At 45.0% G+C, this 20,013-nt stretch overlaps 1 protein-coding gene across 3 annotated transcripts in view; it reads right to left on the bottom strand.

Annotated features, from left to right (window-relative positions):
• Kiaa1211 (KIAA1211 ortholog) overlaps positions 1-20,013 on the bottom strand; it is a 217,949-nt gene that overhangs the window by 77,557 nt on the left and 120,379 nt on the right. The gene's annotated exons all lie outside the window — the stretch shown is intronic.

The raw sequence follows: 20,013 nt of genomic DNA, 5'->3' as shown, positions 1-20,013 counted from the left end.
GGGATAGCATTGGAAATGTAATTGAGGAAAATATGTAATAAAAATATTAAAAATTAAAAAAAAAAGAACTGAACTATTGTATATGCAGACACATTGGTTGCTCTGAGGTACTCAAAATAATGCATCAGTTAAAGAAGATGCATACAAGAGAGAATGGCTGATTGGTCCAGACTTAGATGATTTCTTCATATATAATTCTAGAAAACAGAAGGCCATCTTTAGTGGCGGGCAGAATGTTAGAGGTTGCCCAAGGTGAGGCACGCTGGAGGAATGAGGAGGAGGGTTACCTATCCTTGCTGTTGGGCAGTGGGCTCGGTTTCCATCTCCTCTCCACGCTTCTAACCTATTACAACTCCCTATTTAACTTGGCTGCATGGGTACCTTCTGCAGGGACCACTCATGCATTCACTCAGTACACAAAATAGAACCTTTTATATTTGCATCCATTTTACAAACAAGCATTTTGATCCATCAGTATCTGTTGAGTACCTGCTATCGGCTGTGCGTTGTGCTGCATGTTGGCCATGGATCATTGGGTGATATTCAGTGGCCCGGTCCTGTGGCACTCAGGAAAATATCCATGCTGCCATGTTAAATAAGGAGCCAGAACATCAATCAATCAACCAATCAATCAATCTGTCCTGGTGCAACTGTGTCTGTGGATTTATACCCATATAAAAGACACTCCTTGACTGATGTGAGCTATTTCCTTAAAGATTTATCAGCAGTTGAGAATAACTCAAGCTGAAAGCACATTTGATAGCTAAATACCCATAGCTGAGCCAGGTCCTGCCTAAAAGTGTTCAGATCGCTTACCTTAGCCTACGGATTTATAGTAAAGTACTGGATACTTCACATGATTAGATGAAAAAGAAAGAAAGAATGAGAAAGAAGCAAGCTGTGTATGGAAACTCTGCAATATGAAACAAAGAAATACATGAGCCAGAAATGAGGGAACCAACGTGGTTCCACTTCTGGAATATGCAAGGTTAAAAGATCTTGATAGAAAAGGACATGGAAAAGAAACCAGAAGTTTAAGAGTCATTGTCTCTGGGATCAGCTAGCAAATTGCCTTCCTTTTCTGCTTTTCTCCATTTTCTAGGCCTATTGGCCAAGTTAAATTTCTCATCCATCTTTTCTATGAATGCCCAAGACACAGTGTTGATGGGAGCTCTGGGGTCCACACACCAATGCTTACTGCGTGACCCACGCGGGGTGCTGCGTCACACATCCTAGTGACCGTCACATATGCTCTGGTGTTGGCGGTAAGGCCTCACACTCCCAGCAGTCAGAATGGAAAGAGCTGTGTCTTGCTCCTGCAGTTTCCTTACTTTCAGATGGCAACGGTGCATGGAAACCTAAGGTATGTGAGAGGCCAAGCTTAGCCCTCTGGGACAGATCCTCAGAGGCAAGACTCCTTCAGAATCACTGAAAGAGTCGGAAGGCTGGGCATGGCGGTGCACACCTTTCATCACCACCACCATCACCGTCATCATTATCATGATCATCACCATCACATGCACACATCTCTCTCTCACACACAAAGAAAAGAAACCCTGTTGAAGTTGGGTATTGTGTTCCATACCTACTACCCCAGGCCTTGCCATAACTTCAAGGCTAACCTCAGCTACAGAGTGAGATGTCTCAATAAACCTGAAAAAAAGAAGGTCGTGGTTTGAAAGTCACTCATTATGTAGAAAAAGAAGCTGTGGAAGGGCTGTGAGGCGAGAGCATGCAGAGTCAAAGCTTCCAATCATGGCTTGATCTTTTCCAACACTCCGAGGCTGCCTTTCAAACGGGCTTTTCAAATGGCTCTCCGAATACACAGGCACTGTCTTGTGCCCCTGGGTCCCCACACAGGCCTGAGATGCTCAGTACATCCTGTCACAGGGTAACTGGTACACACCTGTAATTTGCCTGGAAAAGGCCAGATTCCCACCCAGTCGCATACAGAAAAAGCCACCCATGCTCCTTATGGAGGAAGCTAAGGGCCATTTCCATCTCCATACTCAAGCCTCCTTAGCTGGAGTCAAGGGGCAGAAAGAAGAGAAGTGAAAACTGGCAGGGTGGGGTGGGGGAGATGGCTCAATGATTAAAAGCATCGACTGCTCTTCCAGAGGTCCTGAGTTCAATTCCCAGCAACCACATGGTGGCTTACAACCATCTGTGATGGGATCCAATGCCCTCTTCTGGTATGTCTGAAGACAGTTACAGTGTACTCATATATATATAAAATAAATAATTTGAAAAAAAAAAGACATGTGAATAACCAAAGCTATTTAGGATTACAATAATGAACTTAAAATATAAAGCTGGAAGAAACCCTGCATTGAAAGTACCTACCCAGTGTATTTAATGTGGTGGACAGATGCGGGGCAAAGTGGACTGTTTTAAACCTTAAAGGAAAGATAAAAGATGTGAGGAAATATTAAGCAGTAGATCCGTGTAATGCAGACAAACACGAGGGAGTTTTTTGGTTTTTGTTTTTGTTTTTAATTGCTAACTCATCACTTTTTGCTCAAAGTTGCATTTCCTGTCATGGTAAAGACACTGAAGGCTGAGGGGTGAAGTGAGGCCTCTAGGGGAACTCAGAGCTATCACCTTATCTCTGGTTGAGTCTATAAAAAGTTCATTTTTCCTAAACTCACAAAGCTCTCTGCAGTTCTTACTGATGTTCATAATGTGATTATGAGATGGCACTTGTGTCAGTTAATGTCCACCCCGCTGTTCATACAAGGTAGCTTTGCTGTAGGTTTTCATTGTGTCTGAGGTACTCTCAACTGGCGGACCACTTACTGCATGAACTGAGAAGGAGGCATTCTCTCAGTCACGCGGCTCTCAGTCACATGAGGGCTACTACAGGAAAACACCTTGGGGCTGAGTGATGTCTGAACAATGCAAACATGGTTCTTACAGGGGCAGAGACTGCCTCACGTGTCCTACCTAACACGTAATTGTGTTGACTGAGGTTTGCACTTCCCAGTTCAAGATTGAGGTGCCAGCAAAACTGGTGTCTTTGTGGGCATGGCAGTGCACACCTTTCATCACCACCACCATCACCATCATCATTATCATGATCATCATCATCACATGTACACCTCTCTCTCTCTCACACATAAAGAAAAGAAACCCTGTTGAAGTTGGGCATTGTGTTCCATACCTATTACCCTTCTTCACAGATGGGCCTTCGCCCGGTCATAAAGAAATAAACTCTGTTCCTCACAAGAAGACAAAGGACAAAGGGTCCCAGAGAGTTTCCGTCACACCCTTTGTAGCAGCGGGGTTTCCACTCAAGAGCATGGAAACTTCCTGACCTAGTCCCCTCCAATGGGCTCTGCCTTGAACCCCAAAGTTCACAGCTTATGAAGCAAACACAGAGAATGAGTCTGAGACAAGCAGCCTTGGCTGGTCTATCCCAGACACCTTGCTTTGTTCACACCTCTGAGCAGTCCCCCATCACTACCGCTGAACTATCAAGGTCACCTCCCATCTCCGAGGAGAACTTTAGCCATGACTTTCAATCATGTTTCATCTCTCCTCTTGTTTTACCCTCAGTGCATCTCCATGACATGCACTTCGTCGTTTGACAGAAAAGGAAACTTCAGCATGGAGGTGTTGAAGATTGGCTTCACATCTCATGGTTAATAAGTAGCAGGGATCAAAGAGAAGCCTTGAACTTGGGGGTTTTAGCCTTCTATGACACACATAGACCCAAATGTCTCCCATTGTCCTCGGGATCATTTACTGCCTCAGGATGGGCTCTCTATCCTCCATCCTTCAGAGTTTGTCTGGCTTCTCAAGTGTTGGTAATGGGGCCTGAGGAGTCAACTCAGTGGTTAAAGACTTGACTCATAAATATCAGGACCCAAGTTCAGATCTGAGACTCCATGTAGATGCTTCGGGAAAAGAGAGAGAGAGAGAGAGAGAGAGAGAGAGAGAGAGAGAGAGAGAGAGAGAGAGAGAGAGAGAGACTTGTCTGTGTGATTTTAGTCTCCAATGGTGAAGGAGACAAGATCCCCAGAGCAAGCTGGCTAGCAAGCAAGAATAGCCATATGGACTCACTCTGGTTTTGACTGAGAGACCCTGCCTCAGGAAGAGCAAAGATAGAAGAGTAATTTAAGACAACTCCTGACATCAGCCTTAAGCCTCCGTATGCCCGCACATATGAGCACATGAACATGTACACAGAGAAAGAACCCTAAATGGGATATACATATTCCACTCCTCCTCCCCCAAGGCTCAGGGACCTGGGGAAGAGGGATGGGTTATAAGAGTTGGATATTATAAGAGGTGGTGGATAACACCTAGGAAGGAAACAGTGTTTTCAGGCACAGCATGGCTGCTGCATATAGGGGATCACAATTGTGTTAGCGTGAACAAGACCAGCATGAGTATTGAGGTAAAATAATCCCAGAAGAGAGTGGGGAAGCAGGGCATGGAAGCCAGTTCCTGCCTGAGGAGCTGTTGGCCTTTGATGGCTGCTGGAAGAGTGAGAGTTGGTTTTCTTTAATGATCTGACCCCTGGGAGGCTGACCACATGCCAGGCTAGTCCTGACGCCCAAGGCCAGCTGAGCAACCCGAAGTGGACTTGATGGGTTACCAATAAGACCACGGTAACTCTTGGGTGGGTAGAAAGGGATGAAAGAGTGGTTATGGGAAAAGTTGATGAGAAAGAATGTGTTTCATAGAATAAAAAATTGTTTAAAAAGGAAAAAATAAAGATAGCACACAGGGAAAGGGAAATTTGATATATATATATATATATATATATATATATATATATATATCTCAATCATCTGAGAGTAACAAATGTCTGAATTACATATTTTAATATTTATATTTAATACACTTGGTACTAAGCCATACTTGTGTATTCATTTGTTAAACTGTATTGGTTAAGTCATCTAATGTTTAATTGTTCATTGTGTTGAGGTCTTGTTTCTGTTTGAAGATTAAATTTCTTTCTCGTAAAGGGTGTTCGCCTACTTACACATGAACATGTGCCGGCATGTGACCCAGAATAGGTCACCAGTAACACACGTTCCAGCAATTTGTTTAGATTTCAACACAGAGCTTAGTAGTCACTGAGGATGGGGTTACAGAAATGCGTGGATTATGACGAGATGCAGTGCCAGCGTTTGAGCGAGTGGGGGTACCAGGCTCAGGGCTGGGGTGCAGGGCAGGTGTGCCAGCTCAGAACTTGGTGGGTATTCTCCTTATGTATTTCCTGCTTAAAGAAAGAAAATTAGCATCAATGCTGGGCCTTCACTGAACTACAGGTGGAGATGAGTTAAGCAGTTCCCGTGGGACAGAAGGGGAGGGGGAGGGGGAAGGGGAGGGGGAAGGCATGATTAAAAAGAGGTAACCAGGAAGATCATTGATGACTTGAAAATAGAAACCAGTCACCTTCGATAAGGCAATGTGTATGTGGGAGACACAATATACCCATGACTGACAATGGGAAATACCACTCATTTCAGAATTTCTTTTTTTCTCTTCCAGACAGGATGCATCTGTGTAGCCCTGGCTGTCCTGGAACTCACTCTGTAGACCAGGCTAGCCTCAACCTCAGAGATCTGCTTGCCTCTGCCTCTAGTGTGCTGGGATTAAAGGCGTGCACCACCACCACATAATTATCTTTAAAGGAGTCTGTACTGCTTTTGGTTTTGTACATAAAGTTTTATCAGAACATGGATACACCCATTTGTTTAAGTGGTAACTATAAATATTTATGTACTACAAATTGCCCAAGAGTCTCTGCTTAGTCCATGAATCACTCAAAGCTGATAGTTTTGTGGCTCTTTACTAAAGTTGGCAGCTCTCTGTCGCAAATGTCCTTTCCATAAGCCAGCCACAAAGGAAATACAAGGCCAGGAGCTGTTAGTTCATAAAGGCCGAGAAGTTTCCTTTGTTACCAAAGACACATCGCTCTAGTCCACGGCCTCATCATCGACAAATCTGTCCAAGAGGGTCTGTCTGTGAAGCTGAGATTCTCTTCCTCGTTCTTGTGGCCTGGCTCTGAATTTGTCAAGCCCTTTAAGTACCAAGTCTGACTATGGTTATCCCCTAAGCCCATCTGCAGAAGAAATTCAGTGGGTAGAAAAAGAATGAGCTGTTAATACAACTGTGTGCGAAGTCACTGTAATCGTCTGGTCGAACAGGAAGCAAGCTGCAGGTTCTTTTTTCAGTGCTGTAGACTGAACCCAGGGCCTTGTGTATGCTAGGCAAGTGTTTTAGCACATATGTGTGTGTGTGTGTGTGTGCATGTGTGTGTGTGTGTATGTGTGTGTAGATGTATATATGTATATATATATATATATATACACACACACAGCTCTAGCTATTGGGGCCTTGGGGAAGTGACTAGATTATGAGAGATTTGATTTCATCAACTGATTAATCCTCTGAGGATTCAAAAGTTGATCAAATTATTGGGAGGTGGGTCCTGGTTGGCAGAAGCAGGTCTTAGAGGCGTGTTTTCTGAAGGATCCAGACAGCTGAGCCCCTTCCCATCCCCCTCATCCTCCTGGATGCTGTGTGAGTCTACCCAATCCATTATAGCCTCTCTGGCACGACACTCCACTTTATCTCAGCTCTGAAGCAACAGATCCAGCCAATGCTGGCTCGAAACCTCTGAAACCAAAAGTCAAAATGGATCGTTCCGTTTTTAAAAATTATTTCTCTCAGGTAAATTGTTCCTGTCACAGACACAAAAGTCTCACTGACATAATAGCTCACACTATGAACTACATTCAATGGGAAGCTTTAAAACTCTTCTTAACATAGAATGTAGAGAACGGTCTTAGTATTTTTGCTGACTCAAAATCATCATAATAAAATGTAGTGTACCATTGGCTTCTGAGGCCATTAAAGGATGAAGGCTAATTTAACAGGCTAACGAGCCAAGAGTACAGGTTTTTGTTGTTGTTTTTTAAATATCTATGATTCTCTCCTCTCCTCCTCAAAAGCCGTTATGCAGTGGGATACCAGGAACAAAAAGATGAAAAGCAAACACAGAGCTCATATCCAAATCTAGATTCCCCTCAAATGCCCATATAGTGGGATGGCTTAATATAATTTAATTCTTTAGTCATTAAATATTCACAATATGCCTCTGTCGGGCCAGTTATGCTGTTAGCTTCAACCAATCAACAATCACCCATCATTAGCAATGGGTTCCTACCTTTTTATTTTATTTGTGTGTATATGCATGTATGTGTGCATGCACATACATGGGCATGCATTTGCCACAAGCAATGTGTGGAGGTCAGAGGATGACTTTGGAGAGATGGTTTTCTCCTTCTGCCATGCGTCCCAGGATTGGAAATTGGGCCATCTTGCTGGATGAGTGTCTTCTCTTTAAAAACAGGATTCTAACACAATGTGATTGCATGCAAATCAGAAGGCTCACCCTGGTAGCTTCATGTGGAGCCACAATGCTCTCTGAGTACTACCCCACAAAGCCCAGTATTTCATCTTGCAGGGCTCAGCTCACACTCGCCCTTCGTTTGCTGATAATACAGAACAATAGCTAAGTGGACAAGGGAAGAGTTTATGAGTGGTCAGAAAACGACTTCCCCTAGCCAGGATCTGGCCATTGGCACCAGCTTGAAGAGGTGGTTTCAGAAAGTGAGTTTTATCTAAAACTGGGGACATCCTTGTATTATAAAGTATATTTTACAGACACATTTCATAACTCATGATATTCTGATCAGGATGTACTCCCCGGCCAGGAAGATGATACGTTATCTGTCTCCGTTCCCCTACTTTACTAGTGTGTCACTCCCATCTCAGTATCCCGATGATGAACTAAAGACAGCACAGAGGACTTTTTACCTAACCAGGTATAAGTCTCTTTCCCTTGTAAGAAGATGGTCTTGAGACTCAAAATCAAGCATAAAGCACAGTAGACGTGAGTTCTGGAGGAGGAGGAGGAGGAGGAGGAGTTACGTCAAAGACAGATGCTGATGGAACATGGTGGCCAGAACTCAGGAGTCTGAGATGAGAGAATCACTTGGAGCCAGGAGTGGAAAATCAGCCTAGGCAATTCAAACATATATGAACGACGAGCCTAGCAAGGCTCTGTTTCAACAATGGGAAAAGGGGGAGAGTTTCAAGATGAAGAAAACATAGAAGAAAAATTATTCAAAGAAGATACCTGTATTTCAGACATTATCCATGTGGAGAGTCATGAAATGGAAAGCTGTGTATTTTATGGCCTTACAGGAATAAGAACATGAGCCAGTTGTGGTGGCTCATGGAAGCAATCTCAGCACATGGAAGGCTGGAGCCATGAGTCCAGGGACAATCTGGGTCACAGAGTAAGACCCCGATTGTAGAAATACAACAACAACAACAACAACAATGACATGAAGACCCTTAGAAGGAGACTGAGGGGATGGTCTGAAGCTTGAAAACCCATGACACCCAATCTCCACTTGACCTGACGCCAACCAAGGGTAGCTGGTCCCACCCCACAGCAAAGGAGAAGTTAAGTGCTGGCTGACCCAGGCTTAAGCCTATAGTGGATCTATACTAAACTGCTACTAGTAACTGAAAGCATTTATGTTTGCAGGATTAGTCATAGGCTTAGTTAACACAACCAAAATAAATGAGATGTATAAAAGACTGAATGACTCTGGATTAAGTTCAGTATTTGCTGGCACTATGTAGAAAGTTCAAGAGGGTTAACTGGAAAACTACCACAACAGAGGAGAAGTTAGTGGCTCTGATGGGGTATGAATTGGTGGCTTCCACAAACAACCAACAGAAGATTATCATGGAAGAAACGACCTCAACAATTATGCCACCCAACAGAATCAAATAGCTTAGTAGAAGCATGAAGAAAACTTCAAGACAGCCAGCTCACGGTGGGATGTGCCCACCATCTCAATACTCAGGCGGTTGAGGTGGGAGGGATGCTTACAAAAGTTCAAAACCAACACATGCAAACTCACCGACAAATGAACTATCAAATGCCTGGTATTTAATAAAAAAGTTTCAAAGACCATGAACATCTTATTCTTCTTAAGATGGAAGTAAAATTTAATTTAAATTACAATAATAATAAGAAAAGCTCTTAAAAAAAACATAGGGTATTATGGTGTGTATATTCTCAGCCCAGAGAGTGGCATTATTAGAAGGTGTGGCCCTGTTGGAATAGGTGTGGCCTTGCTACAGTAGGTGTGTCACTGTGGGTGTGGGCTTTAAGACCCTCATTCTAGCTGCTTGGAAGTCAGTCTTCCACTAGCAGCCTTCAGATGAAGATGTAGAGCTCTCAGCTCTGCCTGCACTATGCCTGCCTTAGATGCTGCATACTCCTACCTTGATGATAATGGACTGAACCTCTGAACCTGTAAGCCAGTCCTAAATACATGTTGTCTGTCCTTTATAAGATTTTCCTTGGTCATGGTGTTTGTTCACAGCAGTAAAACCCTAACAAAGATAAGGGGAAGCCACCTGTCTTAATTAGGGTTTCATTGCTTTGAAGAGACACCATGTCCAAGGCAACTCTTATAAAGGCAAACATTTAATCATCAAAGCAGGAAACGTGGCATTGTAGGTAGACATGTTGAGGAGAAGTCAAGAGTTCTACATCTTGATCAAAAGGCAACCAGGAGGAAACTGTCATCTGCACTGAGTGGAGCCTGGGTATAGGAGGCCTCTAAGCCCACCTACATGTGACACATTTTCTACAACAAGGCCACACCTCCTCTAATAAGGCCACATCTCCTAATAGTGTCAGTCCCTATGGCCAAGTGTTCAAACACATGAATCTGTGGGGGCCAAATCTATTCAACCACCAAACCACCCTATCAGAAATTAGGATGCTTTATAAACACCGTTAATTAAAACAATATGAACAGCTACACAAATAGGCAGATGAATGGAAATAGAATAGAAAGCCCAGAAAAAAGACTGAGTACATTGGTAAATTAGTATGTGATAAAAATAGCATCTTTAATCATCAGAGTTAGACTCCTGAACAAATGGAACAGCTGGAACACACACACACACACACACACACACACAGGCACACACATACACACACACATGCACACACAGACACACAGAGGCACACACAGACAGACACACGCACAGACACACACACACATAGGCACACACATACACACACACAGACACACACACACAGACACACACAGACACATGCACACACAAACACAGAGGCACACACATACACACAGGCGCACACATGCAAGAATACATGAGGGAACCTACCTCGATTACTTGTCCCATGATGGAAGAACACACCACCAATGAACCAGTCTTTAGAAGAAAAATCTAAATCTGACAGCACCTCAATCACTACTAAGTACATAGGGCAGAAAAAAATATAAACCACCACACAGAGGGACAGCTAGCAAAACTCACACTGTACATGGCCTAACAGAATGGACTCATGGTATTATACAGAAAAAAAGAAAAAGGAGAGAGAGACAGAGGGCAGACTTCTAGATAGATAGTTCCAGTGCTCTTTGAAAGGCAACCACACCTCATATTCCAAGATAACTTTGTCTTTAGCCTTACATAATTTTTTTCTAGAGATTTTTATACTAATGTGCAGGACACGATGTGCTTCCTGCCTGGACTCCTGCAGCTGTCTGTCACCGCTGCGCATTCCCAACCACAGCCTTGCACCTTCCCAGCCACACCCACGTGGCTGCAGAGGCGAACAGGTGGGCCTTTAAAAAGTTCATGCCTCTCAGCATCTCCTCTTACCTACAGGATCATGCAACATCCCCCCTCCCTAGGGTATAACATTCATGAATTAGCCCTAATCTGCAGCCTTCCAGGGGTCTAGCCTACCACCCTTAGAACAAATCCAGGCATGCTGGATTACCAGGTAGATTTTCTAAGACACAAAACACTTTCGTCCAAGCCACTTTTGTTCAAGGCTATCCCTTCGCCTGGAATTTTTTTTTCAGCCCAAAGGATGAGTTATTATGTGTCTAACCCTCACTGTCTGCTTCACAGTGACGCTTGGATTTGGAGAGTCAGGAACTGGCCACAGTAGCAAAGGCTTGAAATTGTGTGCCTTCTTGTCTGCACTGCTATGTTCCCCACCCAGCTGTTGTTATGTGAATGAAGATGTCTCTGGGCTTATGGGGATGTTTTCTGTCTGTAGAAATACACTTATCAAGTGACTGTGACACAGGTGGCTGCTGATCAAAGTGTGGACAGGCAGGAGCTGTGTAATCGGCCTCCCAGTCCAGCATCTCACCTCTATGCCAAGAGGTGGTGGTGGTAGGGTCCTTTAATCTGCTCCACACTTTCCCCCTTTCAGTCACAAATAATCCCCTCTGTCTTTCCCTGAATCTCTTTCAACAGTTCCTCGGATTTCCTTCTTGGCGTGCCAGGTGGTCACTCATGTTTTCACAAGCGGAAACAGACCGACCTTTACCCGATGCCTTTCTCAACTTTTTACCCTTGAGCACTGACCTACTATCTGTCACCCTCACACTTACTGGGCAATCCTGACCTTGCAGGACTGTGAGCTGCACATATCTGAGCTCAATATCCACACCACGCAGTCAACAGGAAGAGAAGAATATTGCCCACTATCACATTAACTGACTGCAGAACCTTGGCCACAGCCCGTTTCCCTAACATCTGGCTCATGGCTACAGCCACCACATTGAGCTGCCTCCTCTTTTCTGCCACTTCCTCCTTGATTTTAGACACTGCTTTTATGTCTGGTCCCCAGAGCCCTCAAAGGAGTTTTCTGAATCCAGGAGGCTTTCTTGCTTCATCTTCACCCTCCCTCTTGTAACAGGGAGCAGAGATGGCAGGAAGACCCCCTGTGATTCACCTACTACTCAGAGGATTCGGAAATAACCCACCATTGATGCTTTCATATTGTCTCATGTTCAGGATGCTGTATTCAGGGCAATCAAGGTTAAAAGGTAGGCCAGGCTCCACTGCAACAACTTGGCCAAGTACCAGCAAGGGTGGAAGATTCATTGTTCTGCATTATAGCCCAAAATAAATGAAAGGGACAATACCATTATGAAATGTTCTTGAGATTCCACATGCATTTTCATCCAAAAGCTTTGTAGGGCACAACTTATTATTGGCTGTTATAAGAAGAAAAGTCTCAAATATTCAAATGAATACCAGTCATGGGGTTGACCTGTGTCTCCCTTAAGCCCAGCAAAAAGATGTACTGGACTCTGCACATTTAAACTTGATTGTGACTTTATATGGAGACAGAGTCATTATAACAGCTATCAAGTTAAAATGTGGTCATTCGGATAGGCTGTAATCCAATATAACCGATGCCCCTGTAAAAAGACGGAATTTGAACTCTGGCACAAATAGAGGAAGATAATGCGAGCACCTAAGGCTCTAGAGCATCATGTACGAGCCAAGAACACCTGCTGCTGCCAGAAGACAGAAGACATTAGGAGGCTGAGTCTCTCTCACAGAACTCTGAAGGGATTAATGCTTCAGACACCTCGATTTCCACCCTCTTGCCTCCAGAATTGAGAGACAGCCGGCTTCTGCTGAAGCTGCCCAGTGTGTGGTACTTAAGTTACAGCACCCTAGGAAACTAGCACGATGGATGAAGTCTCCAGTCTCCTCCAGCCAGCAGTGCCAGCGACCCACTCCTAGTTAAGAGGAACTGTGGCCTCCATTAAAAGAAAAAAAATGGTCTTGCTTACTGCAGAAAATACATGTACAGAGCCCATTCACTTCAGAATCCTTTTCTTGTTCATGTAAAAACCAATTTAAATGACAATTCTCTCCCAGTACTCTTTTGCCAAGCTAGGGTATAGAAAGTAGACACACATGGGTTTATACATTACACACACACACACACACACACACACAGAGTTCTCTGTTGTTAGGTCTTGAATAGGCTGCCAGTTCCCATAGTCGCTGGGGCTGATTCCAGCTGATTCTTGTCAGCTTAGCAAGATGAGATTGGAACAGCTGCTTCTTCCATACACAGCATTGTCTCAAAAAGATGGTCAGATTGAATTACAATTAGATTACAGAGCTGTCAGAGAGGGCTGTAATTATAGCATTTTATTCACCACGTTTACAAGGCAGACATATACGGAAAGGGAATGAAGGCAGAAGGTAAGGCAAGAAAGCCACATCACTTACCTCAGCAGGAAATCTGACAGAGGGGAGAGGGGAAGCTCCTTAGTCGGCAGGGGAGAGGAGCCCCTTGCCACCGACAGCTAGGCTTTGTGTTCAGGAGCTAGAGGACAAGATGTGGTGGAAGAGGAGGGCCAGCCAGGTTGCCATGACTCACCCACAGCTCCAGAGTAGCAAGGGAGGAGCTGAGGCCAAACCAAGGCGGCTCCTGCCAGGATGGCCAAGCCCGGTCCCTTGATTTGGTCTCCTCTATAAGAGCATATTCATTTACCCAGCAGCTGTTTATCACGCAGCTCCGAGGGAGCTTGGAGACTGTCTCACTTCTGCTAGATGGCACAAAGACGAGAGAAGAAGAGTTCCCACGGCCAGTTATGCTGGTCAACTCCCTTGCTAATCAATAATGCATTTAGCACCACAGGAGACGCGACAGAACCTACTCAGCCTCCCTCCAACCTCGGCATCCCACAGATAAATTGAAGATAGCAATGTTTATGCAGTGAGCGAACTCTTTGAAGGGTAACGATTTCAACAGCCAGCCGGACTCGCATCCGTGGATTCAATGAAGCAACAGATGCCTACTGTGTGCCCTGTATACGTAAGATGCTATGCCAGAGATGAATACAGAGGGCTGATATAGATTTGTTTCTCAAGAGCTCACAGTTCTTTCGAAAAGGTAGAGCACAGAGACAGAGAACGTAAGACATCCCCGACACACACAATGATAAATGATAATCACTACTCAGTTATATATGTAATTGCAGTAGACTTAATGTTTATGTGCCTCCCAAATTCATAGGTTCAAATCCCAACCCAAGTCCATGTTCGTATAATGGTATTAAAAGGTGGAGCTTTGTGGATGAAACCTCCATGAAAGGGATTAGGACTGTTACAAGAAGGACCAGAGAAGGATTCCCTCACCTGTTTCAATATGCGCGGATACAATACAGAGTAATTTTCTCTGTGAGAAAGGAGGTTCTTTTTAGACATGGCATATGTCGGCATCCTTATATTTAACTTCTCAGCCTCCAGAACCTAGAGAAATAAACTAGACACCAGTCTACAATGTCTTCCTTTAGCCATCTAAATGGACGAAGACAGAAAGTTACACAGGGAGGAAGCTGCCTGGTTCTATCTAGCGTCTTACCTCTTCCTTCCTTCCTAAATGGGACTATGTATAGTGCTTTCTGTTTGTTTATTGGTTTGTTTTAATCATTTTCAGGTTTACCTGTTTTCTTTCTCCTAAAAATACACCCTACTACACAATTCAATTATCTTTCCTCACTACCAGCCCATGCTATTTCCATCACAAAAACGTCTTCTCCCAGAACACTGTGAAAAGCTCCAACTCCATCCCCTAATTTAAGGTATTGATTAATTATAGCGGAACCAATCTCTGGGAGGAAAGAAAACATCTCTAACAGTGCCACCTACGATAAAAGCAACTACAGGAGTTTCTCTCAACTTAGAGGAGAGACTATGACATTTTTCTTCTCTTCAGTGCCCTGGGCAGACAGAACCCATCTGCTGGCTATGTCACTCTTCCCTTGCTAATTTCAATATACGCCCTGCTCCCCTCTACGCAACCCACCTTAACCCAGCATCACAGGCAACTGGAAGATTCCCAAAACTGACTGTGATGTGGAGGTCATTTGCATTTAAGGTCAGGTTTTAATTCTAACTAGGAATGTAGTTTCCTCATTCATACTTACCATTCTGGATTCAAAATGTGACAGGCAGAATTTGCTCTCAGAGATAACTGTGCTCCAGACTGACAGCTGCCCTCCAGTATCCATCCATCCATCCATCCATCCATCCATCCACTCTTGCTTTCCTCAGTGAAGTTGAGCTCTGAGCCCTGTGACCAGGTATACCCTGCTGTGTCTTACGAAGTTCACTGCTGAGTTCTAGCTCATGGGCTACTAGACCAATCCAGAAGACACGCTCATAGGGAAGGTGGGTGATGTTAATTCATCCCTTCCCTCCATCCTGCTGCCTCAAACATGGTCATGGTAGCAGCCACCTGGAGCCACACAGTCTTGTATGTCCCAATGAAGGAGAGCCATTACAATGCCCCCGAGTCTCCTACTTCTGAGCTGTTAGAAGAGACAGGAAGTTCTATGCTTTTCATATTATATTTTTTGGGGTGTGGGTGGGTAGCAAGGTTCCCAGCTCTCTATGGCCAGGCTTATTAACTAAGAGATAATTTTGAGTTGTATTTTCGATGACGTTAGGGGTCCCACTCCTCTGTCAGAAAACAACAGCAGAGAAGAGTCCTATGACTTTTCTAAATTAAAAAAAAAATCAAAGAACTTTTTTTTTACTCAGCCTGAGATATTTAATGATGAGAATATCATATTTCTATAGGTATCACCCTTATCATATAGTATCTTTGCAAGTCCATCTATTCACAAATAAACTCTAAATTCTAGATAGAGACAAAACTGGGCAGGAGGACTACCAAGTCTGCCTCTGAACCACAGGCTCAAGAACTCTGCCATCAGAAAGAGCGGACAATCCTGAGGATCTAGACAGGTGGATAAAAGTGAGCCAAGTTTAATATAATAACGAGTGGACTTTTTAAGTCTCAGCCCAACATGAATACACACACACACACACACACACACACACACACACACACACACACACACCTGTGCTCATAGTCAAGATACTTAAACAGCTTATAAGACAATTTAGGACTGAGAAGATAGCTCAGTTGGTTAAATGCCTACTGTACAAACATGAGAACCCAAATTCTGATCCCTAGAACCCAAGTAAGAAGCCAGATGTGATGGGGTACATCCATAACTCCAACACTGGGGGGAGGGGCAGAGATAAGACTATCCCTGAAGCTCAGTGCTTGGCCAGCCTCTCCTAATTGGTGAGCTTCGGGTTCAATGATACACATTGTCTTGTAGTGACAATTTTGGAGTTTTAGTTTCTTTAAAAAACACAGAAATGTTATAAGAACATGTTTTCATTTTAATCCCATGTGTGGTGGGATATAGGGCTGCTTCAGATTGTACACAACAGCTGACTGTGATTTGCCTCGGGCTTTGGTCGGGGCATGATTTTGCCAGCTGCAGATAGTTTCTGTGATTGTGCGACATTTGGAATTCTGGGACTTTTCAGAGGGTATAGAAATGATAGGGTCCCCAAGAGGTTGTTTGTTGTTGTTGGATGCTGTTGGTCAAGGTTTGTTAAGTAGCCATACACAAAGAAACAAGAAAAAATTAGATATCCTGATGGCAAAGATCAAACTTGCCCCAAGGAACTTGATGCCCCTAATCAGCAGGAAGGAGTCGAATGATAACTCTGCCCCCTTTGAACCACCCCCCCACACACACACTTTATTCAGGGTCTCTTTTCCTCTCCTTTTTTCCTTCTTATCTAGTGTTGGGGGTTGAAAGGGTGGAGGAAAGAAGAACCCACAAAGTAGCAAAGACGGCTACAAAGGAAAATGTAGAAAGCAAGCAAAGACAACCAAAGTTGATCTGGGGTCTCCACATGCACGAACTACATTAACAGATACATAAACTTCACTAAACACTACACATAAATACAATCAAAAAAATGGATTTCATGGGTTTTTAGTCGGTTTTGGAATGACTGAGTCCGTTGAACCATACCCCAATAGTCCTGTCTGTCACACAAATAGCATGTTTTTCCACTTGCTACTCTCACACGGTTCACAGAAACGCGCATGGGGTTTAAAGGGCCAATGGGAACAGGACTCTGTCTCCTAAAACTCTTCCTGGGGTAGGGAATTGTTAATTTCTGGTGTTTGTGGGCAACAAATTGAGCCTGATGTCGTTTTACTTTTAAAAGTCAGATTAGACATGCAGGGAACCTGGTTTCTCTTGTTTGTTTGTTTGTTTGTTTGTTTGCTTTGCTTTGCTTTGCCTCAGCCTGCATCCTTCCCTGACTTTTAATAAGGAGAACTCACGAGGCATGACCAAAGAGCACAGGATTATAAGGGACCACTTTGCTTTTTAAACATGTCTTTAAATGCCTTTCTTTGAGCTGAGTGGTGGTGGGGGATCCCTTTAATCCCCAGCACCTGCGAGGCAGGGGCTGGTGGATCTCTGAGTTTGAGGCCAGCCTGGTCTACAGACAGCCAGGGTTACACAGAGAAACCTTGTCTTGGGGAAGGGTTGGATACGGGGATACATTTCTTTATTGATACATGCAGGGCTTTGGGTGTAGGGGAAGAGGGGAGGGAGAGAGCCTGCGTCCGGCCAGAGTTCTGCTGCTCTGGGTGGGCGGACATGGAAGGACTGCGCACACTTTCCACGCAGCCCCGGGTGGGCATCTGGCTGTGGGAAGCCACTGACCCCACATGGCGGGGGTGGACAAGGGGCAGCCCCCGGTACCAGGTTCTCAGTCTCCCGCATCCCACACTGGACATGGCGGAGGAGCTGAGAACAGAATAGGGGCCCTGGGGGTGCCAGAGAGGAGGTGCTGGGTGGTTCCCACGCAGGCAAGTGTCTTTAGTCCGGGCCTTGATGAACAGAGACAGTCTATGGTTTTAGAGCTTTCTTGTAGAAAGGCAGGGGGAAAGAGAGAAGATAAAAAGAGAAAGACCGGCCATGGCCAAGAGGAGAGAAGGGGGAAGGGAAAGAGAGAAAGAGAGAGAGTAAGAAAGGTGAAGGCTTAGAGAAAGAGAGGTAAAAGCTTAGAGAGTAAGGGAGCTTAGAGAGAGAGTAAGGACAGTAAAAGCTTAAGAGATCGAGGAGGGGCCAAACAGCCCCTCTTATAGTGGGCTTGTTATCTTGCTGTTGCTAGGTTACTGTGGGGAGGAGTCTAGCTAGAAGGCCAGAAGCTTGGGACAGTGTCTATGTGACTAATAGCCACATGCTTCTCTTGTGGGGGTTGTGGGGGTGTTAACTTCGACAGGAGCCAGGGTCCAGGAGACATGAGGGAAAGCCTACTGTCCCATGTAGGTGAAAATCACCACCCATCGGGTACCACGGGGTTCAAGACCTCAGCTCGACTGGAGACCAGGCTGTCTGTGCATAGCCCATTGCCCCACAGGTACAGGCATCATCTTGGAGTGAGATCTCTTTCAGGGAAGACAGAGTCCAGACCTGACTAATACAGGGCATTTTTAATATCAGAAGAGGAACTTTTAAAACAAATGAGCATCCAGAAAAGCTCAGAGGTTCAAGGAGATAAAGACCAGGCAGCAAACTATAGCAGCCCAGGTGCTTCAAGGGTTCCAGATCCAGGGGTTTCGATGGCCACCTGGGAACCATTAGGAAAAAAGAACTCTGTGGCCCTGCAGTGTCGGGAGCACAGACTGGTCTGTCAGCCTGGCCCTGTGAAAGTGACACAGGCTGCCTTCTGCACAAGGAAGAAGGCTCGAGACAGGGGAAGCCCAGCTTGCCTACTTGCTATCCCCATCAAGTGCCAAGCCATGAAGTATATCAGCTGGGATGTGTCTCCATGCAAGTCTTTCTGACTACACCAAGGCTTCAAGAGATGAGCCACAAAGCCACATCTGCCAGGACAGGACATCATTCTCTCACTGCCAAGGGACACTCTACACGAAAGTAGAAGGCTACTAGTCCCAGACAGAGGTGAGGGTAGGTAAGTTCCATAAGGACATGGGGGAGTTAGGATCCTCTCTTGCTAATTGGAAATTGCTACTCAGGGGGCAAGAGGTGATGGACAGGGCTTGTTGATATGGAGTGCACCCTGGGAATACAGATCACAAGGCAATCCTGGTCTGTGGGTAAAAGAAGGCTGGGACCTTATGACCCAGGGTCCATCATGGAAATAAGAGACTTAAGCAGTATCTCCAGGGTAGTTGAGATGTGACGCATAGGGTGAGTTAACTTTGCAATTCCAAACTCTACCTCCTGTAAGCTTGGATAAATCACAAAGAGTCACTCATAGAATGACTTCCCAAGTACCAACTAAAACAGTCCCTGAAGTGCTTGGTGACTATTCCTTTCTTGCCCCTCTTGCTCGTCAGGAATTAAAGTGGTTGTTACTGTGGTGAAATGAATGGTGGGGTTAAAACAGTGAGGTTGGCAACACAGAGGAAAGGAAAAAAAGAGGGCTTGAAGGTTGGTATAGGATTGCCACACTGACCCTGAGAGGAAGCATAGGACTCTGGGAAAAACAATGCTGGGCTTAGGGGACTGCAGCTCTTAGAACCATCTGCCCCTGCCCTGTGAGCGCACATGCCCCCCCCCCCCCCCCGCACCCACCATGCTAGGTACTAATTAATGCCCTTTCCCTAGTACTTTTGTGTAGTTTCACCTTTACAACTATTCTTTTACCTAAAGAACCTAGTTGTAACAGACTGAATTGTGGGTAACGATGACGTCTAAGAAAGCCCCCGTCGATCAGAGGTAGACTGGCATCTGACCTTCCTGAGGGAGGGCAAGGGAAGTTAAAATGGTAGACCAAGTACAGATGGAGTCCGCCCTTTGCTGCAGCTCTGCTCAGCCCCGCCCCTCAGCACCCTCTGCCCCGCCCCGTCATGTCCTTCCCTCCCCCTCCTGTCCCAGCCTTCGCCTCCTGTCTGCTGAATCCACCTTGACTATTTGCAGGCTTCACCTGTGCCATGCTGGGACTTCTCCTTCAGGAGCACAAGAAGACTGTTTCCAGGCTGGGGCGGAGGGAATGCTGAGAGAAAGAGGCATCTCTCCTCCCCTACCTCAGGTGCCAGCCTAGGCCAGGAAGAGGGAGAAAAGGAGAAGTAATTTCCTTTGCTGCCCACGTCAACCGCAGACACTTCTGCTCCCTCTTTCAATAATGTGAAGTTTCAGGGTTTGATTGACATGCCTATCTGCCCTCCCGTCTCCCTCTTTTCAGCCTTTAGCATTTCCGTTCTTTTATTAAATGCTGGAGTTGTGTCGAGTCCAGTCCCAGCTGTGCAGC

The sequence above is a fragment of the Mus caroli genome, chromosome 5 (genome assembly GCF_900094665.2).
Source record: "Mus caroli chromosome 5, CAROLI_EIJ_v1.1, whole genome shotgun sequence".
Classification (NCBI taxonomy): Eukaryota; Metazoa; Chordata; class Mammalia; order Rodentia; family Muridae; genus Mus; species Mus caroli.
Note: the sequence above shows the minus strand (reverse complement) of the source record. Positions and strands in the feature narration are given on the sequence as shown.